Consider the following 19446-nt stretch of genomic DNA (forward strand, 5'->3'; position numbering starts at 1 on the left):
CTCCGAAACAAGGTGACAGGAGTCCCCGCCGCCGGTACTGCCGCTCTTGCTGTGGCTGCAAGAACGGCGGCGGCGGCGGCTCCCCCTCCCTTCCTGCTTCCCCGCGACGGCCGCCGCCTTTGCGTGAAGCCGGATGCGCGGCGAGAAGCGGATTCATGCGGCGTGCTCTGCTGTGCTGTGCTGTGCTTCCCCCCGCCGACTCTGCCTCGCCGCTGGAGAGAGGGCGGCTGCCGCTGCCTGGCTTGGTAGGTGAGTCGCAGCAGCCGCAACGTGCGTGAGCCTACGAGCGCCCCCGCTGATGAAAGTCGGGGGAGGGGGAAAGCCCCCGCAGCGACCCCCGGTTCCGTCTAGCCAGTGCATGTCTTCTTTGCACCGCTGCCGGCCCGGCCCGGCCCAGTTGTCAGTCACTGGGACGAGCACCGCTCATATTGGGCAGCCAGCCACCCAGCACCCCCTCCGGCGGATCAAACACACTACGTTGGGGTGGAGGGAGAAGTCAGTCTGTCAGGCAAAATGTTAACGCGGTCGGCGTGAGCTGGCGCCTTGCCTTCACGGTACCTCCCCACCCTTTCTTTTCACACTCACCCACACGCGCTGCCGCAAACGAAGCAATCGGTTATTTCAATCGGGAAGGAGGTCAGAATTAGGCACCTTTCTCCTGTTTTCCCTGGTAGATATTCCCTTTAAAAGCCGTTTTCCTCAAATGCCCTCTTCCACTATTACCTCCCTCGATCTTTCTTTCTGATTTACCTTAGCGTGTGCTTGAATTCATTGGGTTGGATCCAGACTTGATTTAGAGTAGACCCATTGGAATCAGTGGAACAAGTAAGCCATGACTAGCTTACATTTAAAGGTGTCAGTGGCTTTACCCTACTCATGACTAGGTCTGGATCCAACCCATTTTTTAGCTGCACTTTTTACTTTGGTTAACTAAGTGTGAATAACTGCACCTACATTCTAGGTGCTTTCACAAATGTCTGTTTAATTGTTTTGTTTTTCATTTTCCATCTCTGTGACTGGAATGTAAAACCTAATCTGGCTAGAATGTACATTCCATTTAAAAACTGGCTCTGTCCTGCATTAATGATGTTCAGAAGTGATACATTCCAGGCTAAAAGGCATTCTCAGCTTCACTTGTGAAAATGCCCTGAGGAATCTCAGTGGTTAACCCATCATCAGACCATCTGGATTGGGTTAGAGTCACATTCCTGCACAATCAATCCTTTTCCTGTCCATTAATGGCTTCGAAAGTGTAAAACAAATTGAAATGGATGTGTGTACATGCTGTATACTCAAGGACATTTAGATGACACCTCCAAAAAGAAAGAAAGACAAAAATCAACAGCAGAAGAATAAGTATACTGAGAAATCTTTTTTTTATAGACCAGCCAGAGAACTTAATGTGCAGTCTACCTGCTACTTATTACCACAAAATCTACTTTTATTCAAGCGTACTTGCATTTCAGGTATGTTATATATATAATTAATGTAAAAAACATTTGCGGTATTTTTTCATGTTGTGTACAAAATGCAGACGTGATGAGCTGCATGAAAAGATTTCATCATTTCACTTTGATTAATGTGGAAAAATGATTACCCTCGGGCACCTCTACTTCACTAATCTCTTTTACCACCCTGATTGTCTGCACTAAGTAAAAAGTATATAAAAGTATGCTAAGGCACAACTACTCTGTTAAATGAACTTGAGCAAATGCAGTAAGTAACATAGGGGAGACAAAGCTGATGAGAGATTAGATAGTTTGATAAAGAACAGAAGAATCTGTGGTGGTCCTGAAAACACTTTGCAAAAAGAAGCATTTAAAACAGGAGATGAATTTAGCATGAGAGCAGGAGCACACTCAAAGAAGGAATGAGAGCTGCAATCACACATGTACTTACTAGGGAATATACCCCATTGAATACAGTGGAACTTACTTCTGAGTAGACAAGCATAGGATTCTGCATCCACTTATTTCTTAGTAGACAAACATAGGGTTGCTTATAAACATACAACAGGGCAGGAGCAAGAAAGGATATCAAAGGGGGATGAAGAAGAGAAATCTGGGAGACAGATTGATAGACTCCTAGCTTGAAAGTGGAATAGAAATCCACAGGGGGTCAGTATAGAAGTTTAAAAAGAGAAAGAGAGATGTGAGCATGCCATTGACTACAACTGCAGAACAGAAAGAAGCAAAGCTCCTCAAAGGATAATTTTTTGAAAGTAAATTAGAAAACAAATAATAAAAACAAACATGCAGAAAGTTGGCTGTGCACAGCCTCCACTGGACCTCCAAATTTGCCTTGTCAGCTGTATTGATTGGTAGACCAGCATGAAGCAGATCTATCTTGTGTACATTTATTGCAGGAATCACATGCGTGGTTTCATTGTACCCAGTCCCCTAACTTAGACCAAAGCAGATATCCCAGTACAGTGAAAGAAGAGTCAAAGAAGCAAAGTGGAGGAGGAATCAATAATAGAATATCAGCAATGGAAAAGACAGCAGACAAGAAATAGGATGGGAAATAGATTTTGCCAAGAAAAAGTAGATAACTGGAAGCTTGGTAATAGCCATTTTATTGGAGTAGAATAGGTTTCAGGCCAGATTAGAGGAGGTCTGCAAAATATTTGGAGGACAGAAAGAATATGCTCTACACTCAGGAGTTGAAAGAGAGAGTGGGAAAATGAAAGAGGGGAAGGAAGCAGAACACAAGGGAAAGGAGATGCTAGAAGATAAAAGGAAGAGGGGGAGCATGTTTGTCCTATGGAATGTATGTTCAAGTCATGTCAGTCCCATTTAAAAGGATGTCAAAATATTTGGCAATGGGAGAGAAGACAATAGGTGAATGCATGAGTAAATCAAAGATATAAAAACAGGTGTGAGAATATCAAAAAAGGGGAACTATAATTGCTGAAGAGAGCAGAACTGGTGATGTGGAGGACAAAGAGTCAACTTTAGTGGAGAGCTCTCAACAGTCATTAGTCTTTCTACAGAAACCTTAAGGTGAAAGAGTGGAGAAAGGGTAGCAGGGAAATGGGAAAAAAGGATAAATTGAAGGTGACAGAAAGGTTATTATAGTTAGCAAGTAAACAAGGTTGACAGAGAACCAGGATGTCAAGAAAGGGGAAAGAACAACGAAGTGGGTGGAATGAAGATCAAAGTAGCTTACGAGTCAGAGGGAACATGAATCTGAATATTGAAATTCCCCCCCAAATTAGGGCCTATCTATATGTTTCACAATTTCCTATACAGGTATCAGTTTTCATGTAGGAAAGGATCTGTACATTCAAAATGAAGTTTGTAGAAATGTAGTAAACATATAAAAAAATCTAGTGGGTAGCATTGATTAAATAGCCAATAGGCACATCACTTCTCAGATTTAGTACTTATAGCAGAGATACACTCACATTGCACCATACTTTGCACGGTAGACTAGAGTTCTGTGGCTACAATCCTATCTACATTTATTTGAGGTAGTGCCCACTGAATTCAGTGGGACATACATCTGATTAAACATCCCAAGGATCAAGCCGCATGCTACCATTGTGGCTTATCTGTGAGCTGTGCCCAGAAAAGGAAAGGGTGGTAAGTCACAGAGGGAAGAAAGGAAGTGGGTAAAGATAAATCTGTCGCTGGCCACCCTATCTTCAATAACTGGTCTCTCATGTCCCATAGACAGAACCTTCATAGAGTCACCTGGACCACTTCCTAGCTCATCATTTTCCTTGCCTTCCGACTTTCATGGTGGACTTGGCTGGTTGGTTCAAATCAGCTTGTGAAATTCATTTGCCCTTCTCACTGCCTCTTGAGCTTGAGTGTCCTTTAGGATTCCAGGTCCAGAACTTGGGAATGCCCTTGTACTTTTAAGAGTTGAATAGAGGGATAATTTTGGTGGGCAGGCTTAATTACTATTAAGTGTAAGTTCGTGAGAATTTGTACAAATGCAATTAAAAGGATGTATGTACTAACAACAAAGAATAAATGGGAGTGTTCATTTACTGAATTAAGAACTAAGTGAACAAAATAATCAATTACCTAATAAATGTTGCTGCCACAAAATAAATTGTGGTGTCTCATTACTTATACTGTTTGTCCCTGCATCTAACCAGCATTCTAGGGAAAATATTTGGTTTGTTTTTAACATTCAATATGATATAAATATATTGTTGCTGAAACTGGTTACTGAACAGGTTGGTTAGTATTGTATATTAATCATACAAACATATTAATGCGCATACTACTTATCAGAGACCAATGGTGTAGTGGAGCCAGGGCTCATGGGGATGCAGTGCCGGCACTTTTTTATTAGCAGGGATGCTGTCATCATCTGCCACCCCCCTGTCAGACTTCCCTGTACCCTCTGAGCGTAGCAGCAATTCTCACAGGTGCTGGAGGGGGAAGGAATTTTTCCAGCAACAATATATTGTTCCCTGTTACAGTGCAAAGTATTTGGGAGTGGCTTGGTCTTGAATGGGCAATTAAGACCCATTACTTTACAAAATACCTGCTTCTAGTAGAGATGAAAACTGCTAGAACTGGTTTGTTGATATGGATATGCCTGCATTTTTTTACTCCCCTTGGGAGCATGGTAATGGGCACTGTCATGATGAGCGCCTGCAAAATTTACCACTACACCACTGCTGGAGACAATCAAAACAACCCCCTTTAAAACAGAAGCACCAGAGCAGATGGTGCCCCACCCAAAGTATAATATTCAGTGTTTTCCCTCAAGCGCTGCCCACCCATCCGACCTCCTCCTACCACTCCCACTTTCATCTATGCTCAGCCAAGAGTCTTCCCACTGGCTTCCTCTGTTAATCACTCTCTGTAAGAATGCCCTATAAATAAAAGTGTATGAATTTTAAAAGGCTTCTATAATTATACTCTTACATAAAAGGTAAAGGTGTCCCCAGCCAGTCGTGTCCGACTCTAGGGTGCGGTGCTCATCCCCGTTTCTAAGCCGAAGAGCCAGCGCTGTCCGAAGACGCTTCCGTGGTCATGTGGCCGGCATGACTGAACACCGAGGTGCACGGAACGCTGTTACCTTTTCCGCCGAGGCGGTACCTATTCATCTACTTGCAATTTCTTGCTTTCGAACTGCTAGGTTGGCAGGAGCTGGGACTGAAGATGGGAGCTCGCTCCATCATGCAGCACTCGGGTCTCGAACTGCTGTCCCGCCGACCTTCCAGTCTGCAATTCAGCGTCTTAACCACTAAGCCACCGCGGCCCCTTCATCTTACTCTTACATACAAATGTTCAAATGGGGGGAGATCTATAAGAAGGTGTACCTTCACTGATATAAGAGACTGCACAGAGGGGAGTAAAAATTAATCACCAAACTGTTTCAAAATGTCAGTAAATACACTGGGACAATACTACAAACTAGAAAATCTCAGTAGCATTCAATCCTAAAAATCCACCCCCAAACTGTAAAACCTGCCAGTTATTTTCTACTATTTTCATTGCTCTAATATTGGGATGACCTACATCATATTTCTGGTGGTGGTGAAGTTGTTGCTGTGTATGCACAAGAGGGAAAATAGGATCATTGGAAGTGGGGAGGTAAACAGGAAGAAAAAAAGGAGAAGAAAACAGATGACTGAAAGACTCATGGGACAGGGGAAAGGTAGGAGCTACTCTGAGAAATAAGAACAGACTGGAAAGAGGAAAAGGCAAGTGAAAGGGAGATAATGTTGGGGAATACAGGAAGGAAGATGTGCAGCCCAGTCCTATGCATATTTACTTTGAAGATAGTCCCACTGTGTTCAATGGGGCTTACTCCCAGGTAAGTGTATATAGGATTATAGCCTTAGAGAACAAGGGAGTGGGAGAAAGGTTGAGTGCTGTCCAATCCTAGGCATGTCTGCTCAGAAGTAAGCCCCATTGTCTTCAGTGGAACTTACTCCCAAGTAAATATGTATAGAACTGAACCTTAGGAACCTAGTTGTGGATGAAGACATATGGAGGAGAGTGAAAGAATGGGGAGTGAAATGCAAAGGCTGCATGGGGGTTATAAAAGCTTGAAGGGTAAAATGAGGGAGAGGAGCTAAGGTTGGACAACAAGAAAGGGATTTTGAAGGGAAAGGGTGGGTTAGGGGAACAGAAGGAAGGCGGAAAAAGTTGGCTGGAAGCAAGCAGGAGATTACGCTGCCCATGCACCACCGCAACAACTCTAGGGTTAAGGGACAAGATGCCAGGCCAGATTTTTGCTCTGAGCAGAACCTCTCCTGCCAGCCACAGAACCCCTTTCTTTAAGGAGCAAAACAGGATGCACACGGAGGCCTGCAAGAAGGCCAGAGAGGAATACTATATATCTGGGAGGCCTTTGCCGCCAGATTTCCGCCTACAAAAGTGCAGACACCTAAACAAAAGCACCACACTGTCAGAGCCCTATGTTTTAATTGAAAGCTTCCGTGGAAACTGGTGTCTTTTTGATTTAACGGAGCCCTGCAAGGGGTGCATTTAAAAAGTAGTTGCATGTATTTCAATTGGTGCACACGCATTATAAACAAACTCGTTTCAGGCTTCTTTCCTATTATTGGCAGAGCATCACACACTGCAGAAAAAACACCAGAAGGAAGTACACTGTGAACCTCAGTGTTTGAAGTGCTGAGCAGTTAAACTATTTAGGTCAACTGCACAATAATAATGCAGTATAATCCCCAAGGAATAGATAAAATGATGCCTGAACTGGTAGTCTTAAATTTACATACACAGTTAAACATTCATGACTGGACTGATTTTTGACATTGCTTGACTAATTAAGTAAAATAACAAATTCTGTATGGATTTTACATGTGCAAACTCTTTCAGATAAACCATCTCTCCCTCATTAGCTTCAAACCCAAAGTCAGAATTTACAAGCCACAAGAACACCATGTTATTAGAATCATTTGTCATGCAGCCTTAGCAATAACTCGGTGAAAATGAATAATGGTTTCAGCCATTTTGCCACTTAAAATGCAGAGGACAGAACCCATCTCCTTGCCACTGATCAGACTGGTAACAATATTAGGTTTGTATATCTATACAGAAGAAATTTAGCCTCTACTGCCAGCCCCCCAGCGCCAGTCAATCTGTATAGCATGAGAATAACTATTGTAAGAACTGCAGGATTTACATCACACTCTGGCAGAATGCTCCTAAAGCATGCTGGTCATACAATAGGCAGTTCTATGTGTATCAGTTTTTCATGACAAAAGATGGCTAACTACAAATCTCTCTGAACTCGGTGAGTTCAAGGAGTCTACATACTGACTGACAAGAACCAGTGAAATGAAAGTTAGGGCTGCCACACAGTTGGGGGGCAGGGCAGTAGCATAGGAGCATCTGCCCTAGGCACATTCTAGAAGAACCCCAAATGGGCAACACCATGCAAATAATATATTAAGTAATGCTTTCTTTTCAATTGGGCATGATAAAACAGGATTTAAAACAGGGTTGGACAGCTTTAGGGAGTCCAGGGGACTCCCTAATGGCAAGCTAACTTTTTTTTTTTTGCCTACCCTGCCAAATTTAGCAGCACAGGCCACACGAGAACAAGGTTGCAAATGGCCCATAGTCTGCGAATTGCCCATGCCTGGTTTAGGGCACAATCCTATGCATGTTTAGGCAGAAAAAAGTCCTATAATTCCCAGCATAGCCCAGCCAGCTATGCAGGCTAGGGAATTCTGGGAGTTGTAGGACCTTTTTCTGTCTAAACATGCATAGAATTTTGCCCTTAAAATACTGGGATGAAAATACTGGTTTGGTAGAAGGCACAAACTGTAATCCTATGCATGCTTACTTGGGAGTACGTCCCACTGAATCCACTTGGTTACTTCCTAGTAAACACACCTATATAATTAGGTTGCTGGCGAACATAACAGACCAAGTAGGTACCACATTTCTATTGTAGCTTCTCATTTCCTCTGTGGCTACAGTATATTGTACTGGGGGGGGGGGGTGAGACAGAATGCAAGTGTATATCACTGGGAGACCACAACCAGATTAACTGATTTGTTTCTGGAAAAATACTAGGTTGGGGCAAGGGTACATAAAAAAGGAATATCTAAATGACTGAAGGACTGAATGTATCAATTCTGCCCATCCATGCTGAACATGCCACTCTAGAAAATGTATTCAAATAATCCTTTTCATAATTTGTCTTTCACACAACAAAATAGTATGGGTAGAACTTCACAAAAATTTGCAAATGAAGATTAGCAAGACATTGACATTGCTTGACAACTGTACTTCTGTTCCTGGTCATAAAGGGATATAATCCCATTAAGAAATATTAGTTGCTATAGGCACATGGGACACATTGGCTACATTTGGACATAATGCTAATCTATGGTTTAGCATTATATGCACAACCCTCAAGCTTTTGGACTCTTCTCTTTCCTTTAGCATGGCTTCAAGGAGGAGATTGGAAGCCTTCCATTTTAAATTAACTGTAATTTAGCATTACATCCAAACCTTAACAATAGTTAATCCTAACCATGGTTTACTGAAACAGGAAAACTTTATAAAGCACAGTTTGACGTTTGCTTGTTTTAGTACATGATAGTTAGGAATAACCACCACAGTTTGTCTGGGTTTGGACATAGCATTAATCTGTGATTAGTTAAAAAAGGAAGCAAAAAGTCCCAGCTCCACCTTGCAGCCACACGGAGGGAGGGAGGGAGGGAGGGAGGGAAGAGCACACAAGCCTCAGAGCTCACTGGGTGACTTTGGGCCAGTCACAGACTCTCAGCCCAACCTACCTCACAGGGTTGTTGTTGTGAAGATAAAATGGAGAGGAGGAGGATTATGTACGCCGCCTTGGGTTTCTTAAAGAGGAAAAATGGCGGGATATAAATGTAATAAATAAATAACACTAAACTCTAGTTTGATATGTGTGAATGCAGCCATTGTTAAATGTTCAGCTAAAACTGAAAGCCTTTTCAAAGGCTATATCACATTAACTTCTAATGCTGTTTATCAGGGGACATTTTATGGATCAAGACTTGCAAAAGAATTAGGGTAAAATAGCACAATTCAGCATCTTTCAGGCTAACCCACCTCACTGGGTTGTTGTGAGGATAAACCAGAGCAGGGGAAAAAACATAAAAACGCCTTAAGCTCTTTGCTTATGGGAGGGATATAAACAATGATTAATTTTAAAACTAATGAGAGGTTTTTTTTTAAGGTTTTGTTTTTAAAAGTTTGGGACATTTCAGAGGGCAAGCCAGTGCTTTTTAATCTAGTCATTTTGGACAGGACCAGGCATGGTGTCAGTACAGTAGGAGCCACCAGGAACATTATTGAAATGGGATTGTCAGGTGCCATGTGGAGCATCTTTACACCAGCCTAAAATCCCACATTTAAAATGGGGCTTTCTGCTTCCGCTTTAAATGTAGGATCACGATGGACTCCCTTTATATGTCCTTCCTTCCCCACTTTTCCCACTGCTTTCCCCCCTTATCTAAATCTTCTATATGTTTCATTATACTGCTGCTAGATGGCGCTGTGGTCTAGCTCCTCTTATTGCAGCTTTTCCTTTTTCATAAAGGAACTCAAGTGTAAGTCAAAATGCTATATTTTGATAGCTCATTATCTCCGATCTTTTAAAAAGTGGAGTAAAGGTCATTAGTGCGGGAGACACCCTGGAGGTTGACAGCGTCATCTAAAGGACCCACAAACTTCCATGAATAACCAATCTCAAAAGCAGGATAAAAGCTCCATGTGAAGAAGCCCGTTATGTCACAGGAATCATTTGCTACAGTCATCTCTACTGCTTCTGACAAGAGGCATCACAATTCTGCAGACAGAGCTTTATTGTCATCAGTTGTTAGGATTCTGTATATTAGCACCTGTGGTGATGATGGATGAAGATTAACCTCCCTCCCCCATTTATTTTATTGAGCAGGTTATATTTTTCCCAGAGAAAATCTATTCTGAGTTGCATGCATTTAAACTGAAACACATATGTTTTCATAAAAAGATGGAAACAACAAATCTGTTCTGGATGGGCTTATTAATAGCTACCGACTTTTGTCTCATTCCCAGTTTGAAATCCCCCTAAGAACATCAGCAAAGTCACAAGGGAGATATGCACTGATGTTTGAGAGCCTTTCAGAGGAAATATTTAATTCTCTTTCTCATCTAAGTGTTAATAAATTATAAGTTCCACATCAGACTCTCTGAAATTATATATCAGACTTCTCTGAAGATTAAAGTTAAGAAACTGCAATACTACAAAGGCAAGCATTCATAAAATCATTAGATCAGTCTCTGCAATAATTACGTTTGTTTTAGGATTTCACACATAAAGACAGAGCTAACCTGAGGGATATGCCTTCTTTTCAAGTGCTATGTTTCAAATGGATTCCCCAGATATAAATTTCCTTTCTCCCTGCTCTTGAAAACTTATTTTTTCCAAAAAGCAGAGGGAAAGGTATGGCACAAGGCAAGGCTAGCAAAACACAGTAGCTAGCCTGGACTGCAGACAGATTGGGGTATTGGGAAATGGCTACAGGAAATCCCCAAGACACTTCTGGCACATGATGGTGTGGTTGCAACTAGGGAGCTAGCTGCAACAAAGGGTAGCATGAGGCTGCCACTGTTTTTTCTGGCAGGCTCTTTTGCCTAGAGATACAGGTGAGGACAACGTCATTTGTTGAATTTCTGCCCACTAAGCAGCTCTTAAAGGCACTCTATTAAAAACAAAAGCAGGTTCCAGGGGAGAGAGCTGCCTATGCCCTGAATATGTGAATGAGGGTGTGCAGTGGGTAATGTAAATGTCATGGCTTCCATCCCCCTCTACTGGAACTATGCAGGAATCAAAGTATCATTTATGCAGAGGAGGACAACTTGTGGCCCTCCAGATGTTTTGGCCTACAGCTCCCATCAGCCGTAGCCAGCAGAGCCAACGGTGAGGGATGAAGGGAGTTATAGGCCAAAACATAAGGAGGACCATAAGTTGTCCACCCCTGATTTATAGGCTATTCACTGTTTTCCATAAAGGCCTTGCATATCTTTTTTCATGACTATCAACAAAACATAAGCCAACCATGATGAGGGGAATAATGATAATCACTTAGGACTCTAGAACCTAATATCTTATGAACACTATAGTTTGTAAATATTATACTTTCTTCAACTAAGGTCAATCAAAAAGGATCCTGACTGCATTCTCCCTGCATATGAAGCAAATTCTCACAACCATTATTAACATGTTAATTAACATGAAGTGGATTTTTCCAGTAGTTTTGCAAACATGGATCCAACCTTGTGAATTCTTCAAAAGATTCATATCTTGATATGACACATCCCAGGTTCAGCCACCATTTTCATTACGTTTCTCGAGAGATATTAACTCTGCATAGGCATAATGCTTCAATATGTAGGAAGTGAGGGGGTCTGCATGCTGGCCCCGCTCCAATGTCTCTACACATGCTGGTTCTATTGTCTCTCCACTTCCAACCTTCCTGCACTGAATGGAAAGGTCTGAAGAAGGTTTCTACACATGTTCAGCTGAGTGTGCACAGACTCCTCCCTTTGATCAGGAGCCCTGATAAAGCATGGTTCCTGATCATGGGAAGGCTTATAAGCCTGTTCAGCCAAATATGTGTAGAAGCCGCTTTGAGAGCTTCCCAGTCTACATGGGAAGGCCGGGGTGGAGCAGGCAGGGATACTGGGGGTGGTGCAAATGGCCCCATACATGTGTTGGAGTTCCCTGTTCATGCAGAATACTGGAACAGGGCTAGAGAATCCCGCTCTGAATATCAGCACAGTCCTATGCATGTCTCCTTCCCAGGAAACTGGGTGCAGGATTGAACCACTCACATCTCCAGTAAAACATGTGCAAATCATCTGAAATAATCATCAGAATGTTTTTAAATGGCCTTGAGAATTCTTCTTTCTTCTATCAATGCACAGCAAATATTTCCGTGTTTATTTTTGCCTGGTCTCCTAAGAGAGGATGGAAACACAACACATATTCATTTCAACTGTGCAGTTTCTCCATTTCTGATGTTAGCAATTATCTTCTTGCCAGTTTGAAAGCTGATGACATACGATACTCTAAAAGGAGTGAGTGATAGGGATCAAAAACAAATTAGAATTGGTTTGATAGGTGGTAGATAAATTACATATTTTCCACTTTGGTCTAACGACTTCTTAAGTATTACTGAAATCATGATACCGAACTTCTGGAAAGGAAAGGTGGCCAGGTCCAGGACCAATTAAACCAAGCATAAAACACTTTGAGAAGCCCATCTTTTGCGTTGATGTCACAATATTGTCACAATAATATACAATATCTCCTCTTAATGACAAGTCTAGAAGTTATCTCAAATTTCAAAGTTCAATGTTACAATACTGTGTTAATACACCAGTCTTTAGAAAGCATCTGGGGGGAGCCAGAAAGTTACAGGTCAGTTAGCCTAATGTATGCAGCTGCCCCCTGAGCAGGTGAATGGCTCACACATTGGGTTCTATGAGCTGTGATCTGTAATATTGTTGAGAACACAACTTTTTCTCATCTCCAAAGATATGAGGTTTCCAGAGGTACGTAGGTAACCACTCCAACAGAATATCTGAGTGTGTTCCTTTATATAATATTAGCTGAAGTACCCCGTGTTGCCCAGATTAATGTAATTGGGTGCAACTCAGGCATCCACATGGCGAGGAATGGGAGTAGGGGTGTGGGAGCAGGCAAATCAAATCATGCTCCCTTTCTTCCTGGAATTGTGTGCTAAACTGTGAATTTGGTTTTAATGAAGATGGAGATCTGTGGACAATATTAAGGATTATAACTTGAAGTGGAAAAGTTATCTGTGCATTATATTTATATTACTTTTCAGCCAATTTGACTTTTTGTTTACTAATTGCTATTAATTTTATAGTGTTTTTTGTATAACTGGGCAATTCTGCATAGTTAGTCTTTTTAATCAATTACATTTAACAATCTATCCTCTTTTTTGGATCCCTATAAACAAATTAAAATTTAGAGAGCTTCTTTGTACGCTATATTGGCTTTTCCATTAGGTGCTAAAATAAATTGTGAGGTGAGCTTACACAGGAACAGGTAATGTAAAACTGTCCATGAGAGAAGCACTCAGTCTGCAAGTCCAAACCAGCAAATTTCAGTCACTATTCCTGTGATTTGTTAATAGTCCTAGCAAAGCAGGGTTTAACTGGAAACTACTCATTTGAAATCAAATGGATAACCTGAAGGAATTATTGGCATTCTAGGGACAAACACAGTTTTACACACAGCACACCCAGTTAAAACAGTGGTTTCAATCATGTGGGACCTTAGGTTCTTTACCTGAAGGCGCGTCCCATTACACTACGTTGGGGGACTTAAAACTGTGCAAAAGCATTACTGGTGTTTCCACATTTAAATGTAATTTGTATGGAAGCAACGCAAGCTGACTCTGTGAGTTTACGAGCTCTACAGGGTAGTGGACAGTTTCATCCACATTCCCTAGCGCATCTATAAAGTAGTAAATTCTTTGTCAGCATCAAACCTGTCCAGGATGAGCTCATTAACCATTGCAGCCATGTCATTTTTTGAAACTAAAATAGCTCTTTCACATAACCACAACATGGGTTTAGCTGCCAGTTGCTCAATGCCAGGATAAACATTGGACAATAACTCTTACATGGAGTTAACTAAAATGCCTGATTTTTCAGTGATCATAATTTCCCCCTCTGTTTCTATTAAATTCCCAGTTTTTGTAAATTTCAAATGGCCACCATATTGTTTCCAGATGGCAGACACAATTTTTTGTATGGTTAAAATTTGCTCACTGCAGTGCTGAATCGTCATGCTATGTTTGGTTGAAATCAATCAAATGGTGTTGAAACTATTAATCTTTATAAATGTGGATTGCCACCATTTTGTTTCAAGATGGTAGACGAAATCCCCACTATTCCTAGAACCAACTCAGATAGAGGTAGAACAAATCCTAAAAGTCTCATAGCAATCAGATGTATGGTTTTCGAGTTCATGGGGACATACAAACAAACACTTCCTTTTTTATACGTATATATAGCAGAAGATAGAAGAAGAGGAAGATAAACTCATGTAAATTGGTTGCCATGAACTTCTATGGAAGTGCTGCAGTTGGGAATAATGATATGAGGGAGGATCCATCTACCACTCACTCTGGATATGTCAGCTCCAACATATGACAATCTGCTGTTTTTCAAGTCATAACCTTGCAAATTCAATGTTCCTCAAGATGTCTGTCCAGGCATTGCAAGGAACACTGCAGGTTTCATTAATACCTTTTTATGCAGAACTTACTTCCACGAAACAAAAGCCAGTGATGTCATCTCAAACAGCTACTCCACCCAAAGCCAGCCTGTTTGTTTTTAATAACTCCTCTGACAGATTCTGGGGAATAATCGCTTGTGTGGATGGCCCCTTAATAAAGTTCGCTTTGAAGAAGTATGTGGAGGCAGCCTGCCCAATGACAGAGGGAAGAGGTGGTCCCTATATGAAGCATTTGTTGTTGTTTATTCGTTCAGTTGCTTCCGACTCTTTGCGACTTCATGGACCAGCCCACGCCAGAGCTTCCTGTCGGCCGTCGCCATCCCCAGCTCCCCCAAGCTCGAGTCCGTCACCTCCAGAATATCATCCATCCACCTTGCCCTTGGTTGGCCCCTCTTCCTTTTGCCTTCCACTTTCCCTAGCATCAGCATCATCTCCAGGGTATCCTGTCTTCTCATTATGTGGCCAAAGTACTTCAGTTTTCCCTTTAATATCATTCCCTCAAGTGAGCAGTCTGGCTTTATTTCCTGGAGTATGGACTGGTTTGATCTTCTTGCAGTCCAAGGCACTCTCAGAATTTTCCTCCAGCACCACAGTTCAAAAGTATCTATCTTCCTTCGCTCAGCCTTCCTTATGGTCCAGCTCTCGCAGCCATAGGTTACTACGGGGAATACCACTGCTTGAACTATGCGGATCTTTGTTGTCAGTGTGATGTCTCTGTTCTTCACTATTTTATCAACATTTGTCATTGCTCTCCTCCCAAGAAGTAAACCTCTTCTAATTTCCTGGCTGCAGTCAGTGTCTGCAGTAATCTTGGCACCTAGAAAGGCAAAGTCTGTCACTGCCTCCATGTTTTCTCCCTCTATTTGCCAGTTATCAATCAAGCTGGTTGCCATAATCTTGGTTTTTTTGAGGTTTAACTGCAACCTAGCTTTTGCACTTTCTTCTTTCACCTTCGTCATAAGGTTCCTCAGCTCCTCCTCACTTTCAGCCATCAAAGTGGTATCATCTGCATATCGGAGATTGTTAATGTTTCTTCCAGCGATTTTAACTCCAGCCTTGGCTTCATCAAGCCCAGCACGTTGCATGATGTGTTCTGAGTACAGGTTGAATAGGTAGGGTGAGAGTATATAACCCTGCCATACTCCTTTCCCAATCTTAAACCAGTCCATTGTTCCGTGGACTTTTCTTACCATTGCTACTTGGTCGTTATACAGATTGCTCAGGAGGCAGACAAGATGACTTTGTATCCACATACCACCAAGAACTTGCCACAATTTGTTATGATCCACATAGTCAAAGGCTTTAGAATAGTCCATAAAACAGAAATAGATGTTTTTCTGAAACTCTCTGACTTTCTCCATTATCCAGCAGATATTGGCAATTTGGTCTCTAGTTCCTCTGCCTTTTCTAAACCCAGCTTGTACATCTGGCAGTTCTCGTTCCATGAATTGCTGGAGTCTGCCTTGCAACATCTTGAGCATTACCTTACTGGCATGTGAAATGTGTGCCACTGTTCGATAGTTTGAACATTCTTTAGTGTTTCCCTTTTTGGGTATGGGGATATAAATTGATTTTTTCCAATTTGGTGGGCATTCTTGTGTTTTCCAAATTTGCTGGCATATGGCATGCATCACCTTGACAGCATCATTTTGCTCTAACTCACTGACTGCACCGTCAAATCTATCCCCGACATTATTATCCTTCCTATACAGATTTTCCGTATATTCTTGCCACCTTTTCTTGCTGTCTTCTGCTTCTGTTAGGTCCTTGCCATCCTTGTTTTTGATCATGCCCATTTTTGCCTGGAATTTACTTCCGATGTTTCTAATTTTCTGGAAGAGGTCTCTTGTCCTTCCCATTATATTATCGTCTTCCACTTCCACGCACTGCTTGTTTAAAAATAATTCCTTATTTCTTCTGGCTAATCTCTGGAATTTTGCATTTAATTGGGCATATCTCCCCTATCACTGTTGCCTTTTGCTTCCCTTCTTTCTTGGGCTACTTCCAGTGTCTCAGCAGACAGCCATCTTGCCTTCTTGGTTTTCTTTTTCTTTGGGACATTTTTGTTGCTGCCTCCTGAACAATGTTGCGAACTTCTGTCCATAGTTCTTCTGGAACCCTATCTACTAAATCTAGTCCCTTAAATCTATTCTTCACCTCCACTGCATATTCATTAGGCATATTAGTGAGCTCATATCTAACTGATCTGTGGGTCTTCCCTATTCTCTTTAGTCAGATTCTAAATTGTGCAATAAGAAGTTCGTGATCTGAACTACAGTCAGCTCTAGGTCTTGTTTTTACCAACTGTATAGATGTCCGCCACCTTTGCCTACAAAGGCAAAGGCCTCTAGAGAGAGTCAATCTGATTTCGGTGTCGACCATCTGGTGAAGTCCATGTATAAAGTCATCTTTTAGGTTATTGGAAGAGAGTGTTTGTTATGCACAGTGAGTTGTCTTGACAAAATTCTATCAACGTATGTCCTGCTTCATCTTGTTCTCCCAGACCATGCTTGTCTGTAATTCTAGGTGTTGTTTGACTACCCACCTTAGCATTTCAGGCTCCTGTAATGAAAATAAGATCTCTTTTTGGCATATTATCCAGTAGGTGCTGCAGATCCTCACAGAACTGATCTACTTCTGCTTCTTCAGCATCTGTGGTTGGGGCATATATTTTGATCACTGTGATGTTAAATGGCTTACCCTGAATTCGAATTGAGATCATTCTGTCATTTTTTGGATTGTATCCAAGCACTGCTTTAGCCACTTTATTATTAATTATGAAGGCTACTCCATTTCTTCTGTGGTCCTCTTGTCCACAGTAGTAGATCTGGTGGTCATCTGATGTGAAGTGGCCCAATCCATTTCAGTTCACTGACACCCAAAATGTCTATATTTAATCTTGACATCTCCCCAATAACCACATCCAATTTGCCCTGGCTCATAGATCTTACATTCCAGGTTCCTATGGTGTGTTGATCTTTACAACATCGGATTCGTCATTCAACACCAGCACCGTTGGCTGCTAGCCATCTTTTCGGCTTTGAGCTAGCTGCGTCATCACATCTGGGGCTAGTTGAACTTATCCTCTTTTCCTCCCCAGTAGCATTTCAACCATCTTCCGAGTTGGGAGTCCCATCTTCCGATGGTATACCGCCATAATATGAAGCATAGGGACCAGCAAAGATTCCCTCATGGATAGGAGAGATAAATAAAGCCCATAGGTCGGAAGAGGAATTTGAGCACATTGAGAGTAATGAAGAGAAAAATACTCTGTTGGAGTATACCTACTTTATTTTCAGTGGCTTGGTGCAGACATAACATTTCCCAAACTCTTTCCATTTCCCCCTGAGGTTCACACACTCCTTCTACCACTTGAATATCCCTATCTCTTCCCTTTTCAGCACACACTATGGTTAGCATTCCATCTGCCTCAAAAGCTGAATACTAACCGTAGCTTTTAACGAGAGCTGGTTTCACCTGATTTAAAGCTAACTATGTTAGTATTCAACTCAGTGGTGACATAATGCTAATCATAATCAGCACTGAAAAGGGAAGGGAGGGATTAGAGCAGGAGACAATGGAAGGAGCACAAGAGCCTGAGGTCAAAGGTGGAGCATTCAAATCTAAGGGGCATTTTTGACTGAGAATCATTACAGCCCTGGAAATAGACTGCAAATGAAAAAGATCTACTGATGTCAATATATTCATGGAAGGGATTTAGACACAAGATCTAAAGGTTTCCTGTACATCAAATCAGTTTCACAATATATGTAACATTGCACAACCCCTATTTCATGGCAATTGCTAAAACATTTCATTTGAAACAGAAGAGGATAGCTGTCCCTGAGCAGTGGAGGAAGGAGCAGACTGAATACTTGAACTGGGTGGTCTTCTGTTAACTAGCTAATTGGTCCTCTTGTAGAGTCCAGTCCTTGTCATCAGAAGCTGGGGGCTTGCCTTTGTGTCTGCATTTTGTAAATATTCCTAAGGCTGCTGTAAACAGTGGAGTCACGCATTATCTGTTGTCTAAGTGAGGAGCAAGTACCCAACAGAAGGGAATTGTAACAGTGTGCTGCTTAGTAAGTCAGTAGAAAAATATCTTTCTGTTATTAGCTGATTAAGGATTTTTTTGTTCTCTGTCAAGGGTATTTGCATCCCTGGGAATATTTTTTTTTAAAGCAATTGAGAAAAATCCTGTAATGGTGAATAACTTTTCTCTCACAACATAAACACCCTACTTCTTTTCTTTTTTTACAACTGAAGCCCTATGTCCTAAATGTTAACTCCTAATCATACTGTCAGTATTTTTCTCTACATATCTTTACCATAATGCTTATAATTCTCTCCATATCATGCATTCTCAAATTGTGTTATAATAAGGGTCCATTCATACAACTACTCTGCATGTAGCCATCTGTTTGATTTTTGGTTTAATTTCTCCCCTAGACTGCACCATGCTCAGAGCAAAATGGCTCATCCAAATTGTTTGTCATGAGCATTCATTTAAATTTTGCACTCCACCATTCAATTCATATTAAGAAGGATTGCAATAACATACAAAACTGTGGTTTGTGTTCATGGCAGCCCCTTAATCAGAATTGTGATGTAAGGCTTCTCCACACAGAGGCTTTTTATCCTACAATTTTACCAGGGCTTCTGCTTCCAGGTTCTTTGTGGGATTAAGATTGGCCCTTTACATGTACTTCCCCCCCCATCTGCGAATTCTATATGTTTCATTATACAACCCCTAGATGGCACTGTGGTATAGCTCCTATTATTGCGCGACTTCCTCTTTTCACAGAGAAATTCAACATGTTGTATTTTAACGGCTTATTATCTCCAGTCTTTAAAAAAATGAGATAAAGGTCAGAAGACATGGGAGAGGCCCTGGAGGCTGATGATGTCATGTAAAGGACCTGCAAACTTCTGTGAGTAACCAATCTCAAGTGGAGAAGCCTGTAATCCAGGCAGAAAAAGAAATGCACCCACACACACACACACAGTGTTAATTGATCCCAAGTTTTCCTAAGGTCAAGAAACCATGCTTGAGCCGTTTCAAGTTTAACACTCAAAAGAAGTATCAGTAGATCTGCTGGTCTTCATCTTCAATATGGATATCAAAAGTGTAGGAAATTAAGCCACATGGGTTTACCATAATAGTCATTATGAAAGCAGTTAGCGAAGGGGAAAAAATTA

At 41.6% G+C, this 19446-nt stretch overlaps 1 protein-coding gene across 8 annotated transcripts in view; it reads right to left on the minus strand.

Moving 5' to 3' along the window:
* PLCL2 (phospholipase C like 2) overlaps positions 1-19446 on the minus strand; it is a 169598-nt gene that overhangs the window by 121574 nt on the left and 28578 nt on the right. The window contains exon 1 of one of the 8 annotated variants that reach the window (XM_084858418.1): positions 1-101. The exons of 6 other annotated variants lie outside the window; for them this stretch is intronic. The gene's annotated coding sequence lies outside the window, so the exon portion shown is untranslated. One more of the 8 variants, XM_084858416.1, reaches the window with a different exon arrangement.

The sequence above is a fragment of the Heloderma suspectum genome, chromosome 5, assembly GCF_057233095.1.
Source record: "Heloderma suspectum isolate Gila_16-S chromosome 5, 16-S_ref, whole genome shotgun sequence".
In the NCBI taxonomy this organism is placed as follows: Eukaryota; Metazoa; Chordata; class Lepidosauria; order Squamata; family Helodermatidae; genus Heloderma; species Heloderma suspectum.